Here is a 16233-nt window from a genome sequence, read left to right as displayed (position 1 = left end):
GTCTTTAATTGTAATTATGTCATAATTATCAATGACTAAAACCTTACTCAAATAATATTTTATTCTTGTTATTTTTAAACTGAGGAAATGAGATAGCATAAGCACTCACTTCAGTGTCAGTTAATAATTGGATCTAGTCAATGGTAACACAGACTAGTATTACTAGCAGCTTTGGTGTACAGGTTGGACTCTCTCTTTCCCTCTGTCTCTCTCTCTCTGTCCTATCTCTCACACACACACACACACACACACACACAGACACACACATGCAGGCACACAATTTGAAAAGTTAGCCAGGCTCAGACTGGATGGGTGGATCCAGAAAGACATCTCAGTTACCCTCAGTTTCCATTCCCAAAATCACAAAGTGGCTGCTAATGCATCAGCCATCTTCCAGGGAAGAGTTAACCTGGTGGCTCTGCGTTGCTCAAACTGTGCACATCCCTATACTAAACCTGTCTTTATGATTGGACTGGCCCCATTGGCTTCTCCTGGAAATTGAGCTCCTTGTTCTAACTAATGACTGTTTCTGCTGGTTTGTTTTTTTTTTTTTTGCCTTTAACTACACTGTACCAGTTTTTCTAGATAAACTGTACAAACCAAGTAATTTATGCTAAACACCTGCTTTTCTTTGGGGGATCTAGAGAGACTATGGAAGTCCTAGAGGCATTGAATGCGTACATGCTCAACCCCTAATGAAAACTCTGGACTCTTAGGTTCAGGCACAGGTGAGTTTCTCTGATAGAAAACACTTTACACTTTTTTTTTCTAGAGAAATTAAGCACATCTTGTGCAACTCCACCCAGAGAGAAATATTGGAACCTTGAGACTGGTTGTTTTCAGACTTAGTCCCACACACCTTGTCCTTTTGCTGATTTTGCATAGTATCATTTTGCTATAATAAACCATAAGCATGAAAATATAAACTTCTAAATTCTGTGAGTCGTTCTAGCAAATCAAATAATCTGAGGGTGGTTTAGGGCCTGCCAACATACTACCATATTCACACTTTAAACAGTATAAAGGAAAATGCAGGGAGGGGGGTGAAATACTTACCTCGAATACCCACACAACATCTGTTTAAGTGTCAATTTGTTCCGCCTTTACCTTCATCTGTGCACAATGCACAGGGTTATATTGGTAAGAAAAGGAGAATAAATATTGAGTAGACAAACAACTGTCTTTTTTGCCCACCCAAAAAACAATGTACACATTTTTTCCCACCTACATATAGAAGAAAGATAACCTTCCCTTAAAGGAAGCAATCACAAGTTCTCATACAGTTTCTGCTTAGAGCTCAAGGCCCAGGATCTCTGCATTACATACAGGTAGGTGAATATCATGTCTAGATGTGGCTTCTGGGACCTATAGACTCAATGCTTTCAGAGGAGAATAAGAAAAACATAGTAGTCAAATGTCACCTAATAGAAATCGCCTGAGGTCTGGCTCCAGCAGTGGAATATGTTCCTTCATTAGCCAGTCTGAGGGTCCCTGAGTGATTTCTTGGATAGGCAATCCCCTATTCATTTTCCTCAGAGGGCCTGGCTCTCAGGATCCAGGAGATCCTGGGAGAATTCTGCTTGCCTAAGATCTCTTGCCATATCTGAGATGAGCACTGAACAGTGTGTCTTTCTTGGGGGCTGTCCTGTATGCATGGCTCACTTCTTACCATTGCAGTTTCAAAGGCCCAGAGATTCCTTTGTAAATTTAAGTGTCATACCTCGTTGAGGCAAAGGATTGTGATTTCTTTGACAATATGGTTGCATGAAACATAGAAGTTTCTGGTATATTTGTTTTTAATCATTATGATAAGAGGCCGTGTGAATGGGTTATTTCTGTCAATGTTACTACATTTCTTCAGTTCTTATGAAGCTGGTATATTAAGAAAAGAAAAAAATATTTTCTATCCCTGCCCTTTAGAAGATTACAATCTGCAATGAGATAATACATCAAAAATAAATTACAGAGTCCTACCCAGAGCAATCAGGTAAGGGGAAAAAAAAGGCATCTCAATAGAAAAAGAACTGAAACTATCTCTGTTTGCTGACAATATGATTTATACCTAGAAAACGCTAAAGGCTCCACCAAAAGGCTCTGTGAGCTGATAAAGAAGACTTAAGTAAAGTTTCAAATACAAAATCAATATACAAAATCTGTAGCATTTCTATTCACCAATAATGTTCAGGCTGTAAGCCAAATCAAAGAAACAATCCCACTTAAAATAACCAGGAAAAAAGTAAAATACATAGGAATACATCTAACCCAAGAGGTAAAAGATCTTTCCAAAGAGAACTGCAAAACACTACTGAAAGAAATAAGACATGACACAAACAAATGGAAAAACATTCCATGCTCATGGATTGGAAGAATCAATATATTAAAATAGCCATACTGCCCAATGTAACCGACAGATTCGATGCTATTTCTGTCAAACTGCCAACATCATTTTTCAAAGAATTAAATAAAACTATTCTAAAATTCATATGGGGGAGTTTCAAGATAGGCAACCAGATACAGCTGGGAAGTGCCACTCCCACTTAGACAAACCAGGATTTCAACTAAACCAATGTAATTTGAACAGATCTTCAGAGAGAAAACACCAAACATGGATGGAGATGCAGATGCTGAAGCTGAAGAGAGAGGAAGCTGGTAACTCTGTGTGAGGTGCCTGAACACTAGGGCTTGCTCCCAGCCCTGAACAGCCCCTGGGGAAAGAATGAGTATAGGGACCAGGTAACTGACTCTTGATATAAACCTCTGGGATCTTAGCTACAGGGGATGCCACTCCCTCAAAAAACGTTTGAGCTTGAAGGAGGATCTCCCCAGAGATTACACGGAGATGGGCCTGAGTAGGCATGGAGCCAGGGACTTTTGTGCACAGGATAGCTCTGATGGAGCCTGGCCATAGACGCCCAACCTCCATGGCTGCCCATCTCCCTCTGAGAGGCTCTGGCCCTAGCTCACCACCAGAACAGGAGAAAGCAGGGCCAAATTACCCACAGGACTAGGGCACATCTGTCTTGCAGGCCTGCCTGCCAGCCCCTCCCAGTGCTCCTGGCTGGCTGCCTCACAGGTGTGTGTACACAGTGCAGCCTCTGCTGCCCAGCCTGGGTGTTTGGCTCCACCTCAGTGCATTCCAGCAGCCTGGAAGCCCCTCAGATCTCCCATGCACCTGGAACCCAACTCTGAGAGTTCAGAGGAGGAAGCCATGAGCAGATCCTGGTGCCCCAAGGCTGTGACTCATATCTCTGGAGTGCCAAACCAGGATCTGTTCCCAGCACTTAAGTGGAGAAACTCACACTCTCAGAAAACTGAGAGGAGTGAGTCACACAGGTTCATGGGCTGGTGTGGGAACTGGGCATGCCTCTCTCCACAGGGCTGTTCTGGTAAGCGTGTGGCCAATCTCTCCCAGCTGAACCACTGTCTGAGGGAGTCGCATGACCTAAAACACCTAACAACAAAAACAACTAAACATGGGCACAATGTTAGTGATCAGAGGTAGCTCCCCCAAGGCCCAGGAGTGGAAGTGATGGAGGAGTCACCTCTCTCCCCTTCACACCACAAAGCACAGCTGTAAAGATGAGGATACACAAAGGAGCCATATGGCTGAGTAAGAGCCTATTTACTGTCCATTGCTCTCAGGCATCATCTAGTGGATCACAGCCCAACCTATGGCATAAAAAAAAAAAATGCTAATTCACTCTCCTGCAAAACCAAAGGCAAGAATGTAACAGCATGCAAAGAAACAATATTTCTTTGAAAACTTCCAGAAATGAAACTAACTGACTATACTCAATTTGTGCCACAGTTAAAGGAAACAATTCCCCCCACCCCCTCCAGAAGAGAAAAAATCAGCACAAGAACTCTGGCAATTCAAAATGCCAGAGTATCCCCTTACCTCGAAAATGAGCCCACTAGCTCCTCAGCAGTGGGTTCTTAGTCTGAAATTACTGAAATGACAGACATGGAATTCAGAATCTGGATGGCAAGGAAGCTCAACAAGATCTAGAAGAAAGTTGAAACCCAATCCAAGGAAGGCAAGCAATCCAATAAAACAATTCAAGAATTGAAAAACAAAATAGTCGTTTTAAGAAAGACCCAAACTAAACTTCTTGAGCTGAAATACTCACTACAAGAATTTCAGAATAAAATCAGAAGTATTAACAGCAGAATAGACCAATCCAAGGAAAGAATCTTAAAGCTCAAAGACCAACCAGAAGCTCAAATCAACTCAAGCAGACAAAGATAAATTTTTTTTACAAAATGAACAAAATCTCCAATAAATATGGGATTATATTAAGATACCAATTTTGTGACTCACTAGCATCCCTGAAAAAGAAGGAGAGAGAATAACTTGGAAAATATATTTTAGGATACAGTCCACAGAAAAAAAAAACTCCCTAATCTCTTAAGAGAGATTGAGGGGTAAATTCAAGAAATATAGAGAACCCCTCCTAGATACTATAGAAGATGACCATCCCCAAAACACATAGTCATCAGATTCACCGAGCTCAATGCAAAGAAAAACTCTTAAAGGCAGCTAGAGAAGGATCAGGTAATGTACAAAGGGAACCTCATCAGACTGGCAGTGAACCTTTCAGCAGAAACTTTACAAGCCAGAAGACACTGGGGACCTATTTTCAGCATCCTTAAAGAAAAGAAATCCCAAAGAAGAATTTCATACCCTGCCAAACTAAGCTTCATAAGTGAAAGAGAAATAAAATCCTTCCAGGCAAGCAAATGTTAAGGGAATTTGTTTCCACTAGACCAGGCTTACTAGAGGTCCTCAAGGGACTGTTAAACATGGAATCAAAAGAAATTTGAAACCTGCTGCCACTAATACTCACGTAAGCACATAGTTCACAGACACTATTGAGAAACTACACAACCAAGTCTGCATAACAACCAGCTAAAAACATGATGACAGGATCAATATCTCATTTATTAAAACTAAGTTTGAATTTAAATGGACAAATGGCTTCGTGTAAAAGGCATAGAGTGGCAAGCTGGATAAAAGACAAGACCCAACCATCTGCTATCTTCAAAAGATCCATCTCACATGTAATGATCTCAGAGGCTCAAAGTAAGTGTTGAAAAAAAAGATCTATCCTCTAAAAAAAAAAAAAACAAAAAGAGCAGGAGTCACTATTCTTACGTTAGATAAAACAGACTTTAAACCTCTAACAATTAAGAAAACAAAGAAAGGCATTACATAATGATAAAGGGTACAATCCAACAAGAAAACTTAACTATCCTATATACACATGCACCCAACATTGGACTACCCAATTTCATAAAACAGCTTCTTCTTGATCTACAAAAAGACTTAGCCACACAATGATAGTGGAAGACTTCAGCACCCCACTGACAGCATTAAAGATTAGTGAGGCAGAAAACTAACAAAGAAACTCTGGACTTAAACATAACACCTGACCAATTGGATCTAGTAGACATTCACAGAACACTTCACACAACAACCAGAAAACATGCGTTCTGTCATATTTCGTGACAGAGACACAACCAAAAAAGAAAACTTCAGGCCAATATCTTTGATGAACATAGACAGAAAAATCCTCAACAAAATATTATCAAACTGCATCCAGCAGCACATCAAAGAGTTAATACAACGCAGTCGAGTAGGCTTTATTTCTGGGATGCACGGCTGGTTCAAAATACACAAATCAATAAATGTGATTCACCACTTAAGCAAAATTTAAAGCAAAAAACCTATGTTCATATCAGTAGATGCACAAAAATATTTCTATAAAATCCAATATCCCTGCAAAATAGAAACTCACAACAGGCTAGGCATTGAATTAACATACCTAAAAATAATAGGAATAATCTACAACAAAACTACAGCCAACATCATACTGAATGGGCAAAAGCTGGAAGCATTCCCCTTGAAATTGGAACAAGACAAGGATGCCCACTCTCACCACTCCTACTTAACATAGGACTGGAAGTCACAGCCAAAGCAATCAGGCGAAATAAAGAAATATGATTTTATACCTTGAAAACCCTGAAGACCCTGCCAAAAGGCTCCTAGAACTGACAAACGACTTTAATAAAGGAAATAAATCAATGTACAAAAATCAGTAGCATTTCTATACCAACAACATCAAGGCTGAGAGTGAAATCAAGAACATAATCCCACTTAGAGTAGCCACAAGGAAAATGAAATACCTAGGAATATAGCTAATCAAAAAAGTGAAAGATTTCTCAAAGGAAGACTACAAAACACTGCTGAAACAAATCAGACATGACACAAAAAAGTGGAAAAACATTCCATGTTCATGGATTGAAAGAATCAATATTGTTAAAATGCCCATACTTCCCAAAGCAATTTACAAATTCAGTGCTACGCTTATCAAATTGCCAGTGTCATTCTTCACAGAATTAGGAAAAAACTATTCTAAAATTCATGTGAAACTGAAAAGAGCCTGAATAGCCAAAGCCATCCTAAGCAAAAAGAACAAAGCTGGAGGCATCACGCTACCTAACTTTAAATTATACTATAAAGCTACAGAAACCAAAACAGCATGGTAATGATACAAAAACAGACACATAGCCAATGGAACAGAATAGAAAACTCAGGAATAAGGCTGCACACCTATGACCATCTGATCTTCAACAAGACCAAGAAAAACAAGCAATGGGGAGAGAACTCCCTATTCAATAAATGGTAACTGGCTAGCTATATGAAGAAGATCATAGCTGGACCCCTACCTGTCACCATACTATATACAAAAATTAACTCAAAGTGGATGAAAGATTTAAATGTAAGACCTCAAACTATAAAACTCCTAGAAGACAACCTAGGAATTTTTCTGCTTGACATTGACTTTGACAAAAAAATTTTGGCTAAATCCCCAAAAGCAATTGCAATAAAAACAAAATATACAAGTGGGATCTAATTATACTAAAGTGTTTCTGCACAGCAAAAGAAACCATCATCAGAGTAAACAGCCTACAGAATGAGAGAAAATGTTCACAAGCTATGCATCTAAGGTTTAATAACTGGAATCTATACATAATTTAACCAATTCAAGAAGCTAAAATCAAATAACCTTATTAAAAACTGGGCAAAAGTCATAAAAAGACACTTTTCAAATGACATACAGGCAGCCAACAAACATTTGGGAAAATGATAAACATTACTAATCATCAGAGAATGCAAATCAAAACCACAATGATGTACCATCTAACAGCAGTCAAAATGGATACTATTAAAAGATCAAAAAACAACAGATGCTGGTGAGGCTGAGGAGAAATCAGAACGCTATTGGTAAGAATGTAAATATGCTGTTGGTAAGAATGTAAATTAGTCCAGTCACTGTGGAGAGCAGTCTGGAGACTTCTCAACTTAAAACATGACTGCCATTCGACCCAGAATTTAATTACTGTGTATATATCCCAAAGAAAATAAATCATTTGACCAAAAAGATACATGCACTTGTATGTTCATTGAAGCACTATTCACAATAGCAAAGACCTGGAATCAACCAAAATGCTACCAACGGTGGAATGGATAAAGAAAATGTGGTATATATCCACCATGGAATATTGTACGGTCATAAAAATAATGAAATAATGTCCTCTACAGCAATATAATGTGACTGGAGGCAATTATCCTAAGTAAACTAACACAGGAACAGAAAACCAAATGCCACATGTTCTCTCTTTTAAGTGGGAGCTAAACATTGGGTACACATGGACATAAAGATGGTAATAATAGACACTGGGACTACTAGAGTCGGGGGAGAGGGAAGGAGATACGTGTTGAAAAGCTAACTGTTAGGTACTACGCTCACTACCTGGGTAAGGGAATCATTGTATCCCAAACCTCAGCATCATGTAATATACCCCTGTAACAAATCTGCACTTGTACCCACTGAGTCTAACATAAAAGTTGGAATTTAACAAATAATTAAATAAAACAGTCAAAAAATTAAAAGTAGCGTAATTAAACAGTCAAAAAATAAAAAGTAGCTTATCTTTATATAGCAATAGGTGTTACAGGATTATTCAGTAAATGTGGAGATTCCCTGCTGTAGCAATCTTGAAAGTCTTTGTGAAGGAGATGAATCTTAAGAGGTACTGCAGTGAAGGATAGACATTTAAAGCTAAAGGAAATAGCTAAAGGAGAAGAGGAAAAGGCCTATCAAACAGATACAATAGCACTGGTATAGGATGAAGTAGATCAGGAAGGCAAGATTTTTCACTCATGAAAAAAAGAAGCATAGTAAGATACGGACCTATGTATTAGTCTCAAATATGCCTGTGTCCAGAAAATAAATACAAAATTGCTCAATTTAAGGTATACACTATCCTAGATGAACATGTGTCTACACCGGAACTGCTGTTTTTCAATCAAGAGTACGAATTCTTGGGGAGTTCTGGGACCCGAGGGAGGATTGTAGTGAGCTGGGTAAGTAGCCTACACATTTGACACAACAGGTGGTGTATTAGTCAGGGTTCTCTAGCGGGACAGAACTAACAGGATAGAGGAGTTTATTAAGGAGTTTTGACTCACGCAATCACAAGGTGAGGTCTCACAATAGGCCATCTGCAAGTTGAGGAGAAAGGAAGCCCATCTGAATCCCAAAACCTCGAAAGTACGGAAGCCCACAGTGCAGCCTTCAGTCTGTGGTTGAGAGTCCAAGAGTCCCAAAACTGACTAACTTGGAGTCTGATGTTCAAGGGCAGGAAGCATCCAACAGGGAGAAAGATGGAGGCTGAGAAACTAAGCCAGTCTAGTCTCTCCAGGTTCGTCTGTCTGCTTTTATTCTGGCCACACTGGCAACTGATTAGGTGGTGCCCACCCAGATTGAGGGTGTGTTTGCCTGCCCCAGTCCACTGACTAAAACGTTAATCTTCTCTAGCAACACCCTCACAGACACACCCAGGAACAATACTTCACATCCTTCAATCCAATCAAATTGACACTCAGTATTAATCTTCATAGGTGGTAATGCACAATAGAAGTGATCTGGCTGGTATCTGTGGCTGCTACAGTAAGATCTAATAGCATGGGATAAATTGCATTTCAAGGCAGCCTACTTTTACAAACAGCACCATTAATGTTAAGTATTTGGAAAGATTCATTGACATTTCTTGGACTGTTGCGATTACATTCATTCCCCACAGCTTGCCCCCAGTCTTTCTTTCAGGTTCTCTTTCTCTCTCCCCACCTACTTAATTCTTCCTTTCCTTCTAGGAGCTGGCCTTCCTCTGCTTCACCCCCGTATCACTAGGTACCAAATTGGGATACTCTATTTTTACAAGTGTAGTTTTTAACCTAAATCAGTGTCCCTTTCATTATTAATCTGTGTGATTTGCTTAAATAGAAAGAGATTTATTAGAGTCTTAGAGAGCTGAAAGAATCTCCAAGAAGGACAGTAACAACAGAAGCTAAGAAAAAGCTCAATCATATTTAATTATCTTCAAATGAAAGCCCCAACACTATTTTTTATTGTGCTAGGCACTAAGGATTTTAAGAGTTACATGCTAGGACTTCCACTAGACCAGAATACAAGGCATCAAACCCACTGAACCTGTGCTACATGCTTTATAAGAAGCCAACATCCCTCGATGTAGTTGCTTCCTCTCATTCATTGCTTGCTTCCTTCCTCTGATTTGATGTAGTTATAACTACTTAGAGGAACCACAGCTGTGTGGGAGTCCATCTGCAAAGGAATCTGAAAATGGTAATTATCTATGTATGTATGTATGTGCTCATCTATGTATCTATTAATAATTTGTTCATTTCTTTTTAGTTTACCAGATTTTTTTTAAAGAAAATTGTATTAGAAAGTGGTTTAAATGAATATTGACTCAATTTATAGTACTCTCAAAACATCTCATTCTAATTTGTTTGAAGTGATTGTTTAATCCTGAAAAATCTTTGAAAAAATTGTGTGAATACATATTTAAAGAGTTTCCAACAGCAAAAATAACCAAATAATTTGATGAATCATGATATCATTTAGTAGCCCTAGGTAATATTGAACACATTTTATACATACGTTAGCTGCCTTTAGATAGTTTTACAAACATAATATAGTTTGTTAAAATCTAGCATTATATGGAATAATAAAATACATTTCGTTTTTCTGCTAAAAGTTGCCTAAATAGAGGTTTAACATTTTGTGCAAGGGATGAATTTACTAAATCACCCTTCTGGGAGAGGGGTCCCAGAAGATGCATAAAGTTTGTTTGCCTTCATGCAAAGTTATGCTCTTTCTGGACTTTCAGGGTGTAGAAGTAGCAAAAGTTAAAAATAGCATTCACAAAGAGTGGATAAAAAAGACCACAAATGTAAAAAATATCAATGTAATTATCTTTAATGCAGGATTAAAGATAATGAAGTTAACTAAGGAGACTTGGTCTGAAACTTATTCAGATAAAACAGAATTCCAAAAGAGTATTACATGGGCCCTAAAGTAATTTATTTATTTTTTAATGGTGTGTAAAATGTCTTACAATTGTTTTTCATTGGTACTTTTACTCTCCTCAGGACACATGGGATGAAAATTAAGTAATTTAAAATTTCAATGAACATATGTACCATGGTATTCACTTTGTTTTTTCCTATCCAAACTAAAATGAAAACATTCCAGGTCATTTTATTTTCAGAATCAACCCTCAAAACAGCAAAGTTCTAACAAATGATTGAAATAATTGCTCAATTATTAAAACAAATGACAGTTGCAAGTTTTTACTAAAAAAATGAATATTCATAATCACCTCCAAAAATAAAGAATGAGGATGCTACAGATAATCATTTCAATCAGAGTGCAGGTGTCAGATTCCCAGGTGAAGGGAGTTAGGCCATATAGTATAAACCTGGCTATGGCCAAATGCAGCCAATAGGTATTGGGTTCTTTCTTTTTAATTTATTTTTTGACTCTTATATAATTGAAGAAAATATTGTATATCCAAGAAAATACATGCTTTCGATTTCTTTCTGCCAAAGGTTTCTTCAGCCTAGTCTTTGATTCATTATAATATTTTCTCTCTTGATATCTCAAAAATAATATAACATTATTTTATTTTGCCACGTGGAAATCCAAAACCCAATTATAACTTTGTGTTCTCAGAGATGAACTGTGCTTCAATACCAAATATTTTAGGCTTGTTTAAAAGAACAATTAAAGGAGAAGAAAAACAAGAACAAGAAAAAGGCCATAAAGGGACAGAAAGAGGATAGTAGTTGTCCTATCAGTGGTAAATCAGAAGGGAGGTCTTCACTTCTCCCTTTCTCCCAGTCTGAATCTGTACATCTATCTGGATTTGTATTGATCTTTATCTTCTACCCTCTTTCATTTTCAGGGATGTGTCACATTTTTCCCAAATCTAATATTCAGCCTTTCACAGGGAACAATGGGGAGGCATCTTTTGCCATCTCTTTCATTATCACGGATTTTGCTTCACAGGTCATCCACTACCTTATCTGGGACTCCAAATTTCCCACTCTATGTCTTTCCTGTCCAAAATAAACATCTCTACATTTCTGTGAGCTCAGAAAACAAATGAAGACACATAACAATTTTTATTTAATCTTTACGTACCTGCAACCTTCTACAGCTGCATCACTGTTCTCCTTCACATCAATGTTCCAAATAGTATTTTCCTCTTCCCATTTCACATTTCTGTTCCCACTCTTAAAACTCGTGGTGGTTTAGAAAAAGGAGGTGGTCCACAGTGTTAAGAATCCTAGGATGTTGAATAGAGACAAGCCATTTTTCAAAGGCTTTTCAATTTCTCTTAAACAATAACTGGTGACATTTGGAAGTGTAGGTTTATTAGAGTGGGAGTTATTTTTAATAAACTGGGTTATAACTTTTTTAAACTTTATCACAGCTGATGACTTGCAAAAACAAGATAAAATAATAAAATTTCCAAAAATTTCAATACGGCTTTTTATACTAACAATAAAACACTTTATTTGCTACTAAAATAGTACAAGTAAATAAGGAAAATAGAGAAACTGATGTCATTTAATAATTATTTCAATATGAATAGAATAAAACATAATGAGGAACACATGTTTGCTTGGTGCTAATGATACAACGTTTTGCAGTTTTATAGATAAAGCAAAATGTGTAATTTGAACCAGATGTTGAAATACTTTAGGATTAGTATCCAAGGGCAAATATTTCAGAAAATATGTGGAAAGGTAAACCACATATTTGCTACTGGGAGTCCTCTATGTATGTGTCTTTAGATTGCACTTTACTTGGTTTCTCAAAATGAAATCGCGATCCGTTCTCAATACTCTATATGTTTTAAAAGTCCCGCAGAAGCAGTTCAGCAAAGTGGTTAAGAGCTCAGGTTCTGTGTCATATTTTTGGCTTCATCATTTCCCAGCTACGGGACCTCAGAAAACTTAACTTTTCTGAGCCTCAGATTCCTCATTTGTAAAACGAGAATGATAACATTAAAACAACCTCATAGGACCAATGTGTTGTTTAGGTTAAGACAACGCCTGTGAAGTATTTTCAATGGAACACAGTAAGCACTCAATATAAAGTAGTTAGCACTGTTGTCACTGTTATTATCACTAGTATTTTTCATTTTAATACCAATAAAACTAACACTTTTCAAAAAAACACTTTTCAAAATTATTAACTGTTAATCTGAGCATCCTTTCAGTCTCACTAACAGTGTCAATTGTTTGCATCCTGAGAAGTGTATGAAATAGGTTCTTTTAAGTTGCATAGCACAGAATCACATTCAGTTTTCTCAGGTGATGGGAACATATTTTAACAATATATTGGTAAATAAGGAAATACAAGAGCAGGCCTTAGAAGCCACTTGGGGCCTGAAATGTCCATTTCTTACAGGACCTCATACAACCCCAGCTCTATTGGTCTGGATGTGCTGAATCAGAAGTATCTCTACTAGACACTTCTGCTAAAACAGGTATTGCCTGGGCTCTATGGAAATACTTCTACCTATTTGATGTCCAGCTACTACTGCAGAACCTGCTGCACCTGCACTGACTCTAATGTTAAGGTGACCAATTTCAACTCACTTTTCATACCACCCTTTTTGGGGAGCTGCTTTCCCCATTTCACCACAGGAGGGCAATAGTCAGTCTGGGAAGCTGTTTTGTACAACACAACCCTGTCCTCTCACCAGGCCTGACAGGGAAGGGCCATCAGAGTCCATTCCCCAAAGACAGTGACTTAGCCTAAGCTATTCATGGTTCAATCCCTAGGAATTTGAAGTTGAGACTGAAAAAACAAAAGTCTGCTCCAGGGAGCAACATGTCAACTCGGGATTCATCAGCGGCCATGTTTTGTTGTTGTTGTTGTTTTGCTATGTGGTCAGGAAAATTGGAATCAGCTGATCCTTGAGAAAGAGAAAATTGAAACAGACACAAAGAGAGGCATAAAACCTCCTAGTTCCTGTCTCCAGGCAATTCCAGAGAACTAAATTTATGCCTACCCTTCAATTCTATGAGATATTCTAGCATCATTGTAATAAATATTCCATATTGCTTAAGCTAGTGCCTGTGAGTACCTGTAATTTGAAACTGAGTCTAAATAACCAGTACAAAGGTAAGCTAATTTTTTCTCCCAAGGATGTGAATTAGGCACTAAAATAGTATAAGTTTTATACTAAAATTCCAAAATAAATTTTGTAACCATTCTGCAGTATTGAAAGAGGGACAAAAAAACCTCGATCATTAAATTCTGGGAATAGTACAGTTTTGATTATCTCAGCTATTAAATTATTTTAAAGGTTTTTATTTGTCTCATCCTTATTATTGAAATTTTAAATTCTTAACATACTTGACATGTGGTAGAGAAAATAAATATTCAATTATCTTAGTATCTTCAATTCAAATAAATAGTAATTTCATAGTTAGAAATATAGCTAAAAATGAAGACAAGAGAAGAGGTGATGAAAGTTTGCTGTAAATCCAGGAGATATGTATGTGTGTGTATGTGTATGTGTGTGTATGTGTATGTGTGTGTATCTAAAGAATATCTGAAGATGAGTGTATTATGACTAAACTCAAACTCTGATATAAATTTGTTTTCTTGTCATTTGTCTTTTTCTCTAAGGTAGTACACCCACCCACCCACACACACACACAGGCACACACAATTATTTTTAAATTTTCTGTAATTAAGGTCGCGTACGTATATATTCCCATCATTCCAGGGTGCTGGCATGGAGCTGACCAGGTGGGTGATACTTGTGTTTCCAGTGATTACAATCTGGCCTCAGTCATTCTAAAATCACATTCCTAAAGCCATTTCAGACTTTTGCTAATAGTTGGCTTTGAATATTAGGGGCTTAATTGGAAGCAACCAATTCTGGCCAGTTAGATCCTGATGAGGCTTGAAGAACTCCTGAAACAGGTTTACATTTCTCAGAGTTCTCTTTCCCAAGAATTGTCCTTTTCTTTTGTATGATTCATCTGTTGCATGGATGCATGATTGTCCCTCATCCACGCTCTTTTCTCAAATGTACCAGTCATTATCGCTATATAACAAATGTGCCCTAATTTGGTGGCCTGAAAAAAAACCCACCATTTGATTATGTTAATTGCTCCTGTGGATCAGGAATTCAGACAGTGTCCAACAAAAATGGCTGGTCTCTGGTCTATAATTTTGGAGCCTCTTTCACTTCCTTGTCTGGTGCCTGACTTAATCTGCCTCAGCTGGGACTGTAAGCTGGATACCCACACAGGGCCTCCCTAGGTAGTTTAGGTTTCTCTTAGCATGGCAGCTGGATTCTGAGATACCCAAGAGGCAGCACCTAGAAAGTGATTGTTCTAGGAGAACAAGGTAAAAGCTGCATGGAAACGTTGTGTCCCAGCCTTGGAAGTTAAATAGCATCACTTCCTCACTGAATTTATAGAGCTGGGGATATAGACCCCATTCTCAACGGAAGGAATGTCATAGAATTTGCAGCCATCTTAAATCCAATCAACTAACAGCTGACAGAAGAAGCCAAATCAGAATCTAAGTATACATTATTGGTAAAACTAGATTGGAAAATACAGCAGGGATATTTTGCTTATCCCACTCTTATTTGAGTTTGCCTACCTAGATGCAGATAAAATTTCAAAACAGCAGTTTCTTCCTCATCTTTCCACCCTGTTGTAAGAGAGGATAGATCCCAAAATATTTATTACATTGGAAGAGGAAATTATTTTATTTTGGAAGAGGGAAATATTTATTACGTGGAAGAGGAAAAAGAGAAGAATTTACTCTGCATGAAGGCAGTCAAGGGAGAAAAGAGAGCTTTGAAACACCAACTGATTATGTGGACAAATTAGATACTCCTTCCTCCTCCTGCAGAGTAGTGAGTCAGGGAGTGGACGGTAGAATAATAAGAAGGGTCCTGAACAAGATACCCAAGAAAGTATAAATGGTGGTGCATTTTTCTTTCTCTGCAAATGTAACACATTGAGGACAATTTTTTCCCTAATAATTCCCTGCCTCACTCTCTCATAATCTCTAAGCAATATATATGTTTCTCAAACCTAAAGATATAAAACCACATAGTATGTAATCCCAAATGGTGTAAAAGTTTTGTGCGAAATCATTGGAGATAGAAGGAAATAGCCTGGCTTGCTTAGCTCTCAAAATTAAATAGAAAAATAATCAGAGATTTTTACATAACCAGGATATTAGTTTTGTTGCTTAATGTCAATTTTATGCATTTAACAAAATGCAGACTAGATATCATGTGCATTATTAAATAGCTCCTACTATGGAAATGTGATAGTCAATATTATAATTATCCAGGATTGTAATCTTGAAATAGAAATGCTTAACAATATATTTGTTTTCTCTATTGTTTTCCATGTAGAGCTTACCATGCAGTATTTCTTCTTCATAATACTTAATACAAGTTTAATGAATGAATTATGCTGTAATTACTTACTGTGTGACATCTTTCTAGGAGTCATAGATTTTGTTAATGGCTCCAATACTTCACAATCACTCTGATTAAAGCTATTGCCTTGAGACTTTGCATTTTCTTCCACAAAAGAGGACATTTCTCTGTCTCCTGATTTGGGGTTTGGTCATCTAACTAACTTGCTTTGACCAATGGAATAAAGTGGAACTTACAGAGAGCTAGTTCCAAGTCAAGAATCTAAGAGACTTTGTGTAAAATGCAGTTCTACATGAGCTGATGCCATCATCATGAGAAAGACACACCTAGTCTAGCCTATTAGTCTGAAACACGTGAAACAGAACTTTC

The 16233-nt window shown here is 37.5% G+C and overlaps 1 long non-coding RNA gene across 1 annotated transcript in view; it reads left to right on the top strand.

The window, feature by feature from the left end:
* The window catches only part of LOC129397415 (uncharacterized), a 320007-nt gene that overhangs the window by 42259 nt on the left and 261515 nt on the right, over positions 1-16233 (top strand). The gene's annotated exons all lie outside the window — the stretch shown is intronic.

The sequence above is a fragment of the Pan paniscus genome, chromosome 2 (genome assembly GCF_029289425.2).
Source record: "Pan paniscus chromosome 2, NHGRI_mPanPan1-v2.0_pri, whole genome shotgun sequence".
NCBI classification, from domain to species: domain Eukaryota; kingdom Metazoa; phylum Chordata; class Mammalia; order Primates; family Hominidae; genus Pan; species Pan paniscus.
Note: the sequence above shows the minus strand (reverse complement) of the source record. Positions and strands in the feature narration are given on the sequence as shown.